Raw genomic sequence first — 12,338 nt, forward strand, 5'->3', positions numbered from 1 at the left:
TGAAATATGATTAACTTTGGAATTTTTCTTCTGCGCATTTGTACTAGTGACACAATGTCATAATAGCTAATCTTAGTCACATTGCATACTTACTATTCAATTTCAATGTTAAATTTAAAAGGACTGTTGTTCTTTTTTTATAATACATAAGCACAATAACAAAGAATTAAATTCTACAATGTACTATGTATCCTTTAAACGACAATTGGTTAACCAGACGACAAAAACCAAAAAAATCTATAAATATATTTCTTGGGAGCGCCGTCTAAAACTTCAATAATCTGAAAATTGATTACACAAGTAACAGATAAGATCCAAACTAATTGATTTTTTTTGGATTTTTCTAGATCCCAAAACAAAGATATGTGAGTAAGGGATTTTAATATGTTACAGATTGTTAGTCAGACGTTTTGAGCATACATTTTCCAGACTAAGACAATTATTTTGCCTATATTTTTAAGTAAAGAAACTGAAATAAATAAACAAGTAAGAAGTGCTCTTACTATATCATTTTTGCTATTTAAACACAGATCCTGTGTAATAAGTACTATAATTGATTCATAGAGTGTCATTACGACAAACTCAAAAGACACTCAAAATTCGTGGTTTTACGTCAGTTTTTACTTTGCAAAAGAGATGAAAAAAATAGCAGTTACAAAGCTTTTATTATTTAGTGCTTGTCTATGAGTATAATGAAATAATATGGTCTTTTTGGGTTGTATCAGCTCTCCAATATTTCAATAAGTCTGGGATTGTCACCTATTGTTTCTCTATTTGCATCACAAGAGAGAAATAAATTGTCTGATGCAGTTCAAATGGTACCATTATTGATTTTGCTACAACTGGGGCAATATCTCTGCTGGAAGATTGATAGTCCCTGAGGGTATCACCAGTTTAGTAGCCTTTACTTCGGTACTAGCATGCAAATACAGCTGTGGTGTTATTTAAATTTGCTGTTACCGGATTGTGGAATTTAATTTTAATTGAGCAATATATTTCACTTATGAAAAGCAGCTTTTTATAGACGATTATCTTTATTGCGTTAAGCTGTTTATTGAACTGGCGTCGTTTAGTTAGGTAATGTGTGTAGCAGATCAACTCAATAACCATGATAACACAACAAATCAATTTTGTTTGGTTTACAGAAATTAATTTATTACCTTATGTGAATAAGGACAATTATTAATTAAGCACTAGAACACATCCGTGATATCGCGGGTCCGTGACTGAATTAAAGTATATAACTATGAGTAAGCCTTATTTTAGCATTGGTATTGTCATCTGATAAAGTCATGCCGATTATAAGATGCACAGTTTTCTCTACTTTCAAAATCTGTCTGTTTGAACCCGTCGACCTGGAACTTATCAATTATTGGCAATATTAATTATTTGGAAAACAGATTTTAGTTGACAGAATTGTCCTTTATTAGTTATATCTTTGATTCGCTGTTTTACGTCATGCCTGCTAACAAATTGAAAACTGTCCTATACGCCTTATTTTATGTCCAGATTTTTTGTATTCGTATTCTCATGTTTGAAAGTCTAACTGATTAAAATACTACAATAGGGAACACTTTGACAATAATTGAATTTAGAAGTGTCAACCATGTGATTATGACCCGTGTATATAGCGAAATACACCGTTTGGTGGTGCACCTGTCATATGCGGAACGTACAGATAAGGTAATAGGTAACAGGTGAATATACTATTGGTATCGGTATCGCATTTGTTCCGGAACTTGTTAATTATTGGCAATCTTAATTATGTGGAAAACAAAAGGGTCTGGAGTGGTGTATTTTTTAATCAACACCATTGTCCTATATTGGCTATATATGAAGTTGAAATCTTTGATTTGTCGTTTTTACCCCATGACGGCTGACAAATTGGACCTCGTTATTTTAGTATTATAGATAAGAAAAGGCGCTATGCATAACTTTTTGTGATTAAGGTAACATGACATATCAAAACAAGATCACATTTGCATTTGTTTAATCAAAACATATTATTTTTGCTGAGGTATCTTAAGTGTATATGCCTGTAATTGTGTAATTCACTATTATGGTTAAATGGTGTGTCTATGTAAATTATACAATCATATGATGTAAAGTGTTGTACTCGTACTATGCGTCCTGTAGAAATCATTGTACTAGCACTATACGTGAGGCCAAGATATCTTACGAAAGGAGGGTTGCAATTGAGGCTTAAACTGATTGTCAGTTGTTCTGAAAATATGTGAACTCTAAATGAAAACTAGAACAGATGTGGCACAGCTAATGAAGTTCGATGTGTCTTCATCTAGTTTTAAAACTGAAAAAAAATAAATCTTTACACTTCCTGTAGTTGTGTATTCTCTTGCACTTTTGATTTAAAAGCTTAACCATAATTTATCATATGAACGAAATGAATACTGTTCTTTAAGAGACTACAGCTACTGCTTATGATGGTTTAAAACAGTTGAATAGTTTGCATGTAGACAAGTTGGCAAGGCCCGATACTCTTCACCCTAAAGTTTTATATGAAGTTAGACAACCTATAATTTATGCATTAAGTACATTTTTTAATAAATCTGTGCTGGAAGTCGTTTTTTCCAAAAGAGTAGAACAATACCTAAGTAATTATCGTCAAGTAAGTTTTACTGTGAGTGCAATATATCTGAACGTATTTTGTTTAGCACTTAAGACGTTACATTCTTGAATCAAAAAGTTAAGAGAAAATCATGTCATAGTAATTTTGTTTTTCCTATTAATAATGGAAAATGTGTATGAATCTTTTTCAATAAAAAGTAGAGCCAGTTAGCTAGACCAATTAATAGCACACTCAATGGATGGTTAATTATTCAACATGTTGGAAATTACCCTAACCTTAACCCTTAGAATGATGTTTCAATCCAGTTCTCATTTCACAAATGTTGAAGATAAAAAAAAATTCATCAATTCAACCGTCAGAAAATTAACTGTCATGAAGATATACAAGAAACTTTAAAAAGAAAGGTGATCATGAATTTTCATTTACAAGATTGTGTCTGTTTGTTTCTTACTTTTTATTTGACTAGACTAATGCTGCTGATATGAAACACTAATAACTCAAAACGAGAGGAGCATGAAGCCTCAGAAATGTCGTCATTATCTTGCTTTAAACGAATCTAAATAATGTTGATCCAATCTGTATTCTTGATGAGAGAACTTTAATGAAAGCTTATAAACATGCTTTGTTAATTGCATGCATCTTTAAATATGCATTTCCTACCATATAGCATGTTTATCTACTGTCATAAAAATTCATAATATATAATAGAATTAGCAGATTTAACTTACAAAGTCCTTATATTTGAATAAAGTAACATTAGTTTATAGTGGAAAATTGTTTTAACGTTAATAAAGCTATTATTAAAATTTGTTTGCTAGCCCCTCTCTGTGATTAATGTAAGATAACTCTGTTTAATTTTTCCAACATTCTATCATTCTGGGGAGATAATATAATTCGGTTTCATTTATAGCCTTTTTCAAAAAAGTCAAAAATGTTTTATGCAGGTTCCAATTAAAAATTTTAACTAAACTATTTGCCATAAGTTTAAATAAAGTGATGGCTATGTGTTCTGTTTTTGTGTTTGTGCGTATGTGTGTTTGTATTTAGGGTGTTACACTTCTTTCATGTATCTGTCTTTAGGGATCGAGTAATGCAGATAGATCAAGTTTTCAGTTCTGACAAAAATGGATAGATATAGGAAGATGTAGTATGAGTGCCAATGAGACAACTCTCCACCCAAGTTAATTTTAAAAGTAAACCATTATAGGCTACGGTACGGTTTTCAACATGAAGCCTTGGCTCACACCGAACAGCAGGCTATAAAGGGCCCCAAACAATTACTAGTGTAAAACCATTCAAACGGGAAAACCATCGGTCTAATCCATATAAAAAAACGAGAAACACTTATGAACCACAAACGACAACTACTGAACATCAGATACACAATAGTAAAGCAAAACATGCTTTTACAAGTAGCAGGATCAATACTGTTGCAGGTTAGCTGATGTGAACACAATTTAAAATAGTGTATCCATGACAGCTAAATGTCTACATGTGTCTATAAAGACGCGTTTTTATCACCTTAATGTGTTACTTCATATTAAATTTAGACAGTATTCGAAACGCGCGTCTGGCGTACTTAATTATAATCATGGTACCTTTGATAACTATTTACACCACTGGGTCGATACCACTGCTGGTGGACGTTTCGTCCCCGAGGGTATCACCAGCCCAGTAGTCAACACTTCGGTGTTGACATGAATATCAATAATCTGGTCATTTTTATAAATTTCCTGTTTACAAAACTTTGAATTTTCGAAAAACTAAGGATTTTCTTATCCAAGGCATAGATTACCTTAGCCGTATTTGGCACATTTTTTTGGAATTTTTGATCCTCAATGCTCTTCAACTTTTTACTTGTTTGGCTTTATAAATATTTTGATAAGAGCGTCACTGATGAGTCTTGTGTAGACGAAACGCGCGTCTGGCGTACTTAATTATAATCCTGGTACCTTTGATAACTATTTACACCACTGGGTCGATGCCACTGCTGGTGGACGTTTCGTCCCCGAGGGTATCACCAGCCCAGTAGTCAACACTTCGGTGTTGACATGAATATCAATAATGTGGTCATTTTTATAAATTTCCTGTTTACAAAACTTTGAATTTTCGAAAAACTAAGGATTTTCTTATCCAAGGCATAGATTACCTTAGCCGTATTTGGCACAATTTTTAGGAATTTTTTATCCTCAATGCTCTTCAACTTTTTACTTGTTTGGCTTTATAAATATTTTGATAAGAGCGTCACTGATGATTCTTGTGTAGACGAAACGCGCGTCTGGCGTACTAAATTATAATCCTGGTACCTTTGATAACAATTCTGTATTGTATGAGGTTTAACACTTGCAAAGTCTATTCCAGAACATTGCCTCTCTACACAAGGTACCTTGTGAGAGAGTCTTCCATGTCGGTGTTGTAAATTCATGAGTATAACTGAATAATATTTAAAAATGATGGACGGTTCTTTATATTGGTATGTAATAATCTTAAACGTTTAAAATTAATAAAATAATATGTTTATTCATCAATGTTCTTAATACACACACACAAAAAAGCTGAAATCTATTGAATTTGTTCATTTTGTAATAATTCAAAATAAGATCAAATAACTATACGTAAATACAAAATTATGAACCTGCATGTTCATGGGAGACAATACTTGCATAGCTTGAATTGACTTTTTCGAATCGGAACATAGTACCAAAGAATGTCCCTCTAGCATTCAAATCACACATCGATATAATTAATTAACTGCACATTCGTGTTCCACCTTCAATGAAGATTCTAAATTATATATATATAACCAAAAGTTGTTAATCTATATGATAGTGACAAATGAATGCTAACCCACAGTAAAGAATATTTCTTTGTTAAGCATCCAATCCAATTAATCAGTCGATAACTTTATATCTGAAAATGTCGCAAGTTTTCCACATGATAATCTTGTTTATATAAGTATAGTTCAATAGTCGAAGTGAAATCATGTGAAATTTAATATTAAAGGTTGTATTCCAACTGTGATGCTGGTTTCAATGGCGATTAAACCATAAGTCTCATGTCATGCAGTTTGCTATACACGTGTAATAGCACAAAATGATTTGTGAGGAATTTGACATTGCAGTCTCTGTAATAATTATTATATTCCCATTATCAATCAAACAGTTAGTATGAGAATCTTCGCAGGACATCAAATTGTGAAATTATTCTGTGTCGGTATGCTTATTAGCGTCACTGTTTTAAACTTTAACATGTGTTACAAATCTTAAAGTCAAATTTGTTTAAGGTTCCTGTCTGGTGAATGTTATCGTAATGTAGTGTCAGCAGACTGTAGATTCAAACATAACTTTGTCACGGAACCATTGATACTAACAAATACGGTGTAAATGTAATATATCTATTATGAATATCACACTAAATAAAATGAAAGCGTATTTTCTGTACTAAATATATAAAACATATTAAATTTTTTGGCCTTGGGAAATCACTCAACTATCTGACGAATAATTTTGCTCCAGGACTTTTCAAGAAGCGATTCTTTCGTGGAAAGTACACCAGCTGACAAGCCACTACGCTCAACATGAACAACACAACTGACAAAAGAATGACAAAGCGAAGCTTCATCTGACGGCCCATGCGTTGCAGTGACCCAACCAACTGCGTGACGATGGGCTACAATGTTTTAAGGTGTTGAGTTGAGGTTTGAGATGTTAAATGAAAAATGCTTGGAAAATGAATGAAAATTATGAATGATAAGTGAAATATTTGAAAAGGTTCACTTGTTGAGTTCTTTCCCTTATCTAAATATTGAAGGTGAATCATGCGGTGGGGTAGGATGGAGATTCTTGTGAGAATAAGTTTTTAAAGCTGTTGCCACAAGGAGCAATTACTAAGACTGTGATTCAACTTGTGTTTCATTTGACACATTTATTATTAAACTGCAAGCACGCAACTTTATCTAACCTATATATTTTGTGACCTCTGAACCGATATTTAACGTCGAGTAACGGGTTATACAGAAACGGGTTAAAAAAAGTCATCAGAACCATGTGACAGCTGGGAATAATCAACCCGTCTATAAACCATGATTATGCAACTCTATAATCTACCATTTATATATTCGTTTTCCACTGTGTGTTTGTGTAAAACTGATAGTCGAAATTCTGTTTCAAATTATAGTTAATGTTTTTCAGTCATGTATATGCATGACATATTTGCCACTGGAACTACACCAACAACCAATCAACCATGTAAGCTTCCAATTCAATTAAATAATCGATAACTTTATATCTGAAAATGTCGCAAGTTTTCCACATGATAATCTTGTTTAACTAATTATAGTTCAATAGTCGAAGTGAAATCATGTAAAATTTAATATTAAAGGTTGTATTCAAACTGTGATGCTGGTTTCAATGGCGATTAAACCATCAGTCTCATGTTATGCAGTTTGCTAAACACGTGTAATAGCACAATATGATTTGTGAGGAATTTGACATTGCAGTCTCTGTAATAATTATTTTATTCCCATTATCAATCAATATCTTAAAAGGACATCAAACTGTGAAATTATTCTGTGTCGATATGCTTATTAGCGTCACTGTTTTAAACTTTAACATCTGTTACAAATCTTAAAGTCAAATTTGTTAAAGGTTCCTGTCTGGTGAATGTTATCTTAGTGTAGTGTCAGATGGGCTACAATATTTTAAGGTGTTGAGTTGAGGTTTGAGATGTTAAATGAAAAATGCTTAGAAAATTAATGAAAATTATGAATGATAAGTGAAATATTTGAAAAGGTTTTAAGAAACTCTGACGAAATAATGATGAGAAATCAGATGAGTCTGAGTGACCCCCAAGTATTTAGAGTGAGGAATCCACCGGGATCTCCTTCAATAAGTCAACGAATAACACAATAATAAGGTAAATAAAAGAAACAAAATATACATATAAAGCAACCATGCATTTCTCAATAAAATCGAAGTTGACTATACTATAATCAGTGATTAATAGATTCAGCAAGATGCTGTTATATTTGTTTTATAGAGGTTGTTTGAGTGCGAATATATAGTACATAGCAATCTGAAGACCAACGACCTAATGTTTTGATCATAGTAGCCTCTATGTTAGCCTGACCAGCTGCGGTTCAAGCACCTATTCTAAATGAATGACGTGAAAAGATTTTAGGATCATAACCGCATAACTCAAGAACATGTCTGATTTTTGTGATAAAGAATTCTCTTTCCATGGCTAAATTGCCAATTGATACAAAAAGAGGGTCAGTGTTTTGATAAGACGACATAAACGTTTTCCTGATCTCTAAATATCTTTTTAAAACATGATAAGGACAAATATGACTATTAATTTTGTGTAGCTGAATATCTATACCCTTACGGAATGGATCATTTTTTGACTGTTTCAAGCGAAAGTTAGCAACATTGTCTGTGAATGAAATGTCTGATATACATAAATTAATTGCAGGTTCAAATTGTTCGGATTTGATAACAGTTATTTCTCCGCATCGGAGGAAGCCAAAGAAAGAAATCACGCGAGCTGTTTCTTTCATGAAGTCAATGAACTTATAAAAAACTCCATTTCGTAATATCTTTATAATTTGTCCAAGAATATCAAAAGTGATTGGTAGCCTTACTCTCTTGATTTGGAGATCGTTTGACAGAATTTAAGATCAATGTAAGCCTAGGAAATGGTTTGCCGTTATATAGTTCTAAGGAATCACTACAATTTTCCTTCAAATAGTTGTACCTGATTGCACAGAGATAAAGTTTAATGATAGAATTATGAAGTTTCAGAACTGGTTGACAATGGGCAACAAAATATTTGAGGATTTCCTCCGAAACTGGGGCCAAGTTATTTGTAAATGTCACATTATTTAACATAATATATCTCTTAAAATGCATGAAACCAATATCATACACGTCCTTAGTCCTTTTAAATATAGATGTCGTTCATAGTTGTTCGACAGTTTGTTTTAACACAATATTACATCTGAGATTTTGGGACACGGTTCCGGAAAGGGGTCTGCATTTGGTACCAGGGTTCTGAATTGTTGTATCTGAAATTGAGATAAAGCATCACTTATATCGTTTTGTAAACCTGGCACGTGTTTTGCACTACAAAGAAGTTGTTTGTACATGCGTATCATGTTAATTTTCTCACTAACTTCATAATATACAAACATTTTGATCTGCCTTTCCTTATAATCTCGACTGTAGACATATTATCAGACCAAACTAACACTTTTTTGTTTTCCATGCGGCGCCCCATAAAACAGCTGCAACAACGATTGGGTACAATTCAAGAAATGCCATTGAAAGAGGGACGAAAGATACCAAAGGGACAGTCAAACTCATAAATCCACAACATGTTTACTGTTTGTGATGTTTGTTTTTATTTCGGTCGGCCATGAAGAATAAAACCACTTTCCACCAAAATATCCACCAAAACCTATAGATGACGATGCATCTGTGAATAATTTCCATATCGTAATTAGATATATATGTAGAATTATAAAAGATATTATTTCCATTCCAATTCTTTAGAAATCGTAACCAAAATTCGAGATCTATCCGACATTCTTTATTTAAACGCACATACTGATGTAATTCTTTCGCTTTGGTTGATAAATTGATTAGATAAGACAAAAATGACCTGCCCGGTAATATAACTCTTGAGGCAAAATTTAAATGCCCAAGAAGCTGTAGAACTTCTCTCTTAGAACAAGAGGATTTGACACTTATACTTGAAATAAACTCACAAATTCGATCAACTTTTTCCTGCGGTAAACGGGCTTCCATTTTTTGTGAATCGAGAATGATGCCAAGATATTCAAGACACGTTACAGGGCCAACAGTTTTGTGAATCGCTATTGGAACATTTAAGCGTTTAAAAATCATCATCATTAAATAGGTGTAATACCACCATTGATTTTTCCCTATTAGTCTTTGTTAAATTGACACTTTTAAAAAAATTGTACAGTATTTACCTTTATTTCAACCAAAGAAATACTTTGCATGTGTAAAGTTTAATCCTTTCCAGTGATACAGTGAAAATTTCACACTACATTTCATTGCATATAAGAAAATAATCATCACCGGAAGTAAACAACCCAATTTTTACACTTGTATTTACTGGTTACTTGCTTTGGTAACTATGTAACCTTAACGTTCCAGAATATTTTATAAGACGATCAAATAAAAAAAGAATGATGCATTCAGACATCCAACATACATATTTACGACTCAGAAAAATTTAAGTGCATTGAAATGCAGGGTTAATTTTCTACAACTGTCAAATTCAAGGGAATATTTTTTTAGGCCTACTTTCGTATGCAACCGGATGTGGCGTACCATGATTTGGTGGTATTACACCTAAAGAACACCTAAATATCAAATAAACTTAATGTAATTTTTTTCCCTCCAATTGCAAGTTATTTCAAGCATAACTGTCAAGTTTTGTCTCAGTCAGAGCTATAGTTTCAGAGAAAATCACTATAATGTAAGGCCATATCCTACGGCAATTTCAGTCTAATTTCTTCGAAAAATGCTCATTTCAGTGTATCATTATAAAATGCAGTGTTGACTACTATCTGATCATAAACTCATGATCTATGCATTCAAACAATTAAATAGAATACAAAAGACAACTTTAAGATGATAAACAATTTTATTGCACCTTTTAGAGTTCATTTGAAGGTCTGTTTTGGTCTGTTTTGGTCCATTTTTCCTCCTTCCTTCCTTTTTCATGAAAACTTGATATCTTTTGTCTAAAAAATAAAACAAATGTGATTATTTACCCACAAAAATTAAATAAATATAATGTTAAATCAATAATTAAAGTGTTTTAGCTGAAAGAACTGTCTCTATAAATGTTAACAGTCTACACGGAAGTTTCTATAAGCCCTTATGTGTAACTCGAGTTTTTGGTCTGTTCGCCTAGTGTGACAAATAACGGTTCCCTTTCAGTCAATCATTTATTGTTACTGGTATCAAGGTCTTTTTATTTACTCATAACAGTATATTTCTAATAGATTTATACAAAGAGTCAACTTTCTTGTATTTTACATTAAAAAATGGGGAAAAGAGTAATACAAAAATACCTCAAAATGTTTTAAAAAGGGTTATGTCCCTTGGAATGCTGGTACAAAAAATAATTGGTAAGAATTATAAAGTTTAAGTATGTGAGACTGGTATCTGATGTGTATAAATCCAGGGCAAATAAGTGTTTAGATGATTTATTGTCTGTGCAAAATGTAGACGACACAATGACAAATTGTTAACTTTTGCGGCCAAAAAAAACAACAAAAAACATGATGATAGTTGATACTTACTTTAATGCTGAAGTGTTATCTGCAGACCAATTCACATATAAGATTTTTCAACAGAATGCTCTTCAGAACATGGTTAACACTGAAATAAAAAATTCACATGTTGTATAAACAAAACTGTAAGGGTAATTTAAAATTTAACACAGTAAACTAAATACAGCTTTGTCTGTCCACCCATTTGACTAAGAAAACACCCGTAAACCCCCATTTCAAGGCAATTTTACCTCAAACGTGCTTTCTGTGTCTAAATCCATGCCGAATTGTCCATGTTTACAATGTATGAACTGGTTTATTTATAACTTTTAAAAATGAAAGTACAAAAAGGTCACGAGTGCACATATGGTTTCCCTAAATAGGTGTAATACCACCATTGATTTTTCCCTATTAGTCTTTGTTAAATTGACACTTTTAAAAAAATTGTACAGTATTTACCTTTATTTCAACCAAAGAAATACTTTGCATGTGTAAAGTTTAATCCTTTCCAGTGATACAGTGAAAATTTCACACTACATTTCATTGCATATAAGAAAATAATCATCACCGGAAGTAAACAACCCAATTTTTACACTTGTATTTACTGGTTACTTGCTTTGGTAACTATGTAACCTTAACGTTCCAGAATATTTTATAAGACGATCAAATAAAAAAAGAATGATGCATTCAGACATCCAACATACATATTTACGACTCAGAAAAATTTAAGTGCATTGAAATGCAGGGTTAATTTTCTACAACTGTCAAATTCAAGGGAATATTTTTTTAGGCCTACTTTCGTATGCAACCGGATGTGGCGTACCATGATTTGGTGGTATTACACCTAAAGCCGTTGATCGCTCTCCGTCAGCGTGTGGCGAATCTATAGTTAAGAAATCGTCTAACAGGTGTAAAATGTTATTGACCTTGTAATTGTTTGTGGCAATATGTTATATTGCTTGTGACAAAGTATCGAATATAATAGGACTAGATCGGCAACCGAAAGTTAATCGCACATACAAATAGTATTTTTCCTCCCATTTAATGCAAAACAAAGGCCATTGTGAAGGTAAAATAGGACAATTTTTAAATGCATTGAAAATGTCGTACTTACATAACCAGACATATTTTCCGTATTTCAGGATAATATCTATAGCGTTGTCGATCTTAACGTACGACATAGAGCAGATGTCTTTGTCAATTAATTCATTGATGCTAAAATGAATATCACCTTGATGAGGTGCCGATAAACCAAATATACATGCAAGTCGTTTTTTCTTTGAATATGTTCCTTCCGCAACTCTCAACGGACTGACACGGTAACTTGAAAATGGAAGTGTATCAAAAAGCCTGCACATAAATCCATTTTCACAAGTTAATATTTGATAGTCATTTTTCGGAACCGAACCTATGCTTTGGTGCAGGAGTACCAGTCTTAGCAAC

At 32.5% G+C, this 12,338-nt stretch overlaps 1 long non-coding RNA gene across 2 annotated transcripts; it reads right to left on the minus strand.

The window, feature by feature from the left end:
- Positions 1–10,242: 10,242 nt before the first annotated feature.
- Positions 10,243–11,742, minus strand: LOC139503119 (uncharacterized). 2 transcript variants are annotated; one of them, XR_011659030.1, is made up of 3 exons: positions 11,355–11,742; positions 10,926–11,004; positions 10,243–10,361 (listed from the first exon to the last, which is right to left on the minus strand). It is a non-coding gene; the product is annotated as an uncharacterized lncRNA (long non-coding RNA). The 2 variants fall into 2 exon arrangements; XR_011659031.1 differs by lacking the exon at positions 11,355–11,742 and adding an exon at positions 11,147–11,326.
- Positions 11,743–12,338: the final 596 nt, after the last annotated feature.

This window comes from Mytilus edulis, chromosome 14 (assembly GCF_963676685.1).
Source record: "Mytilus edulis chromosome 14, xbMytEdul2.2, whole genome shotgun sequence".
Classification (NCBI taxonomy): Eukaryota; Metazoa; Mollusca; class Bivalvia; order Mytilida; family Mytilidae; genus Mytilus; species Mytilus edulis.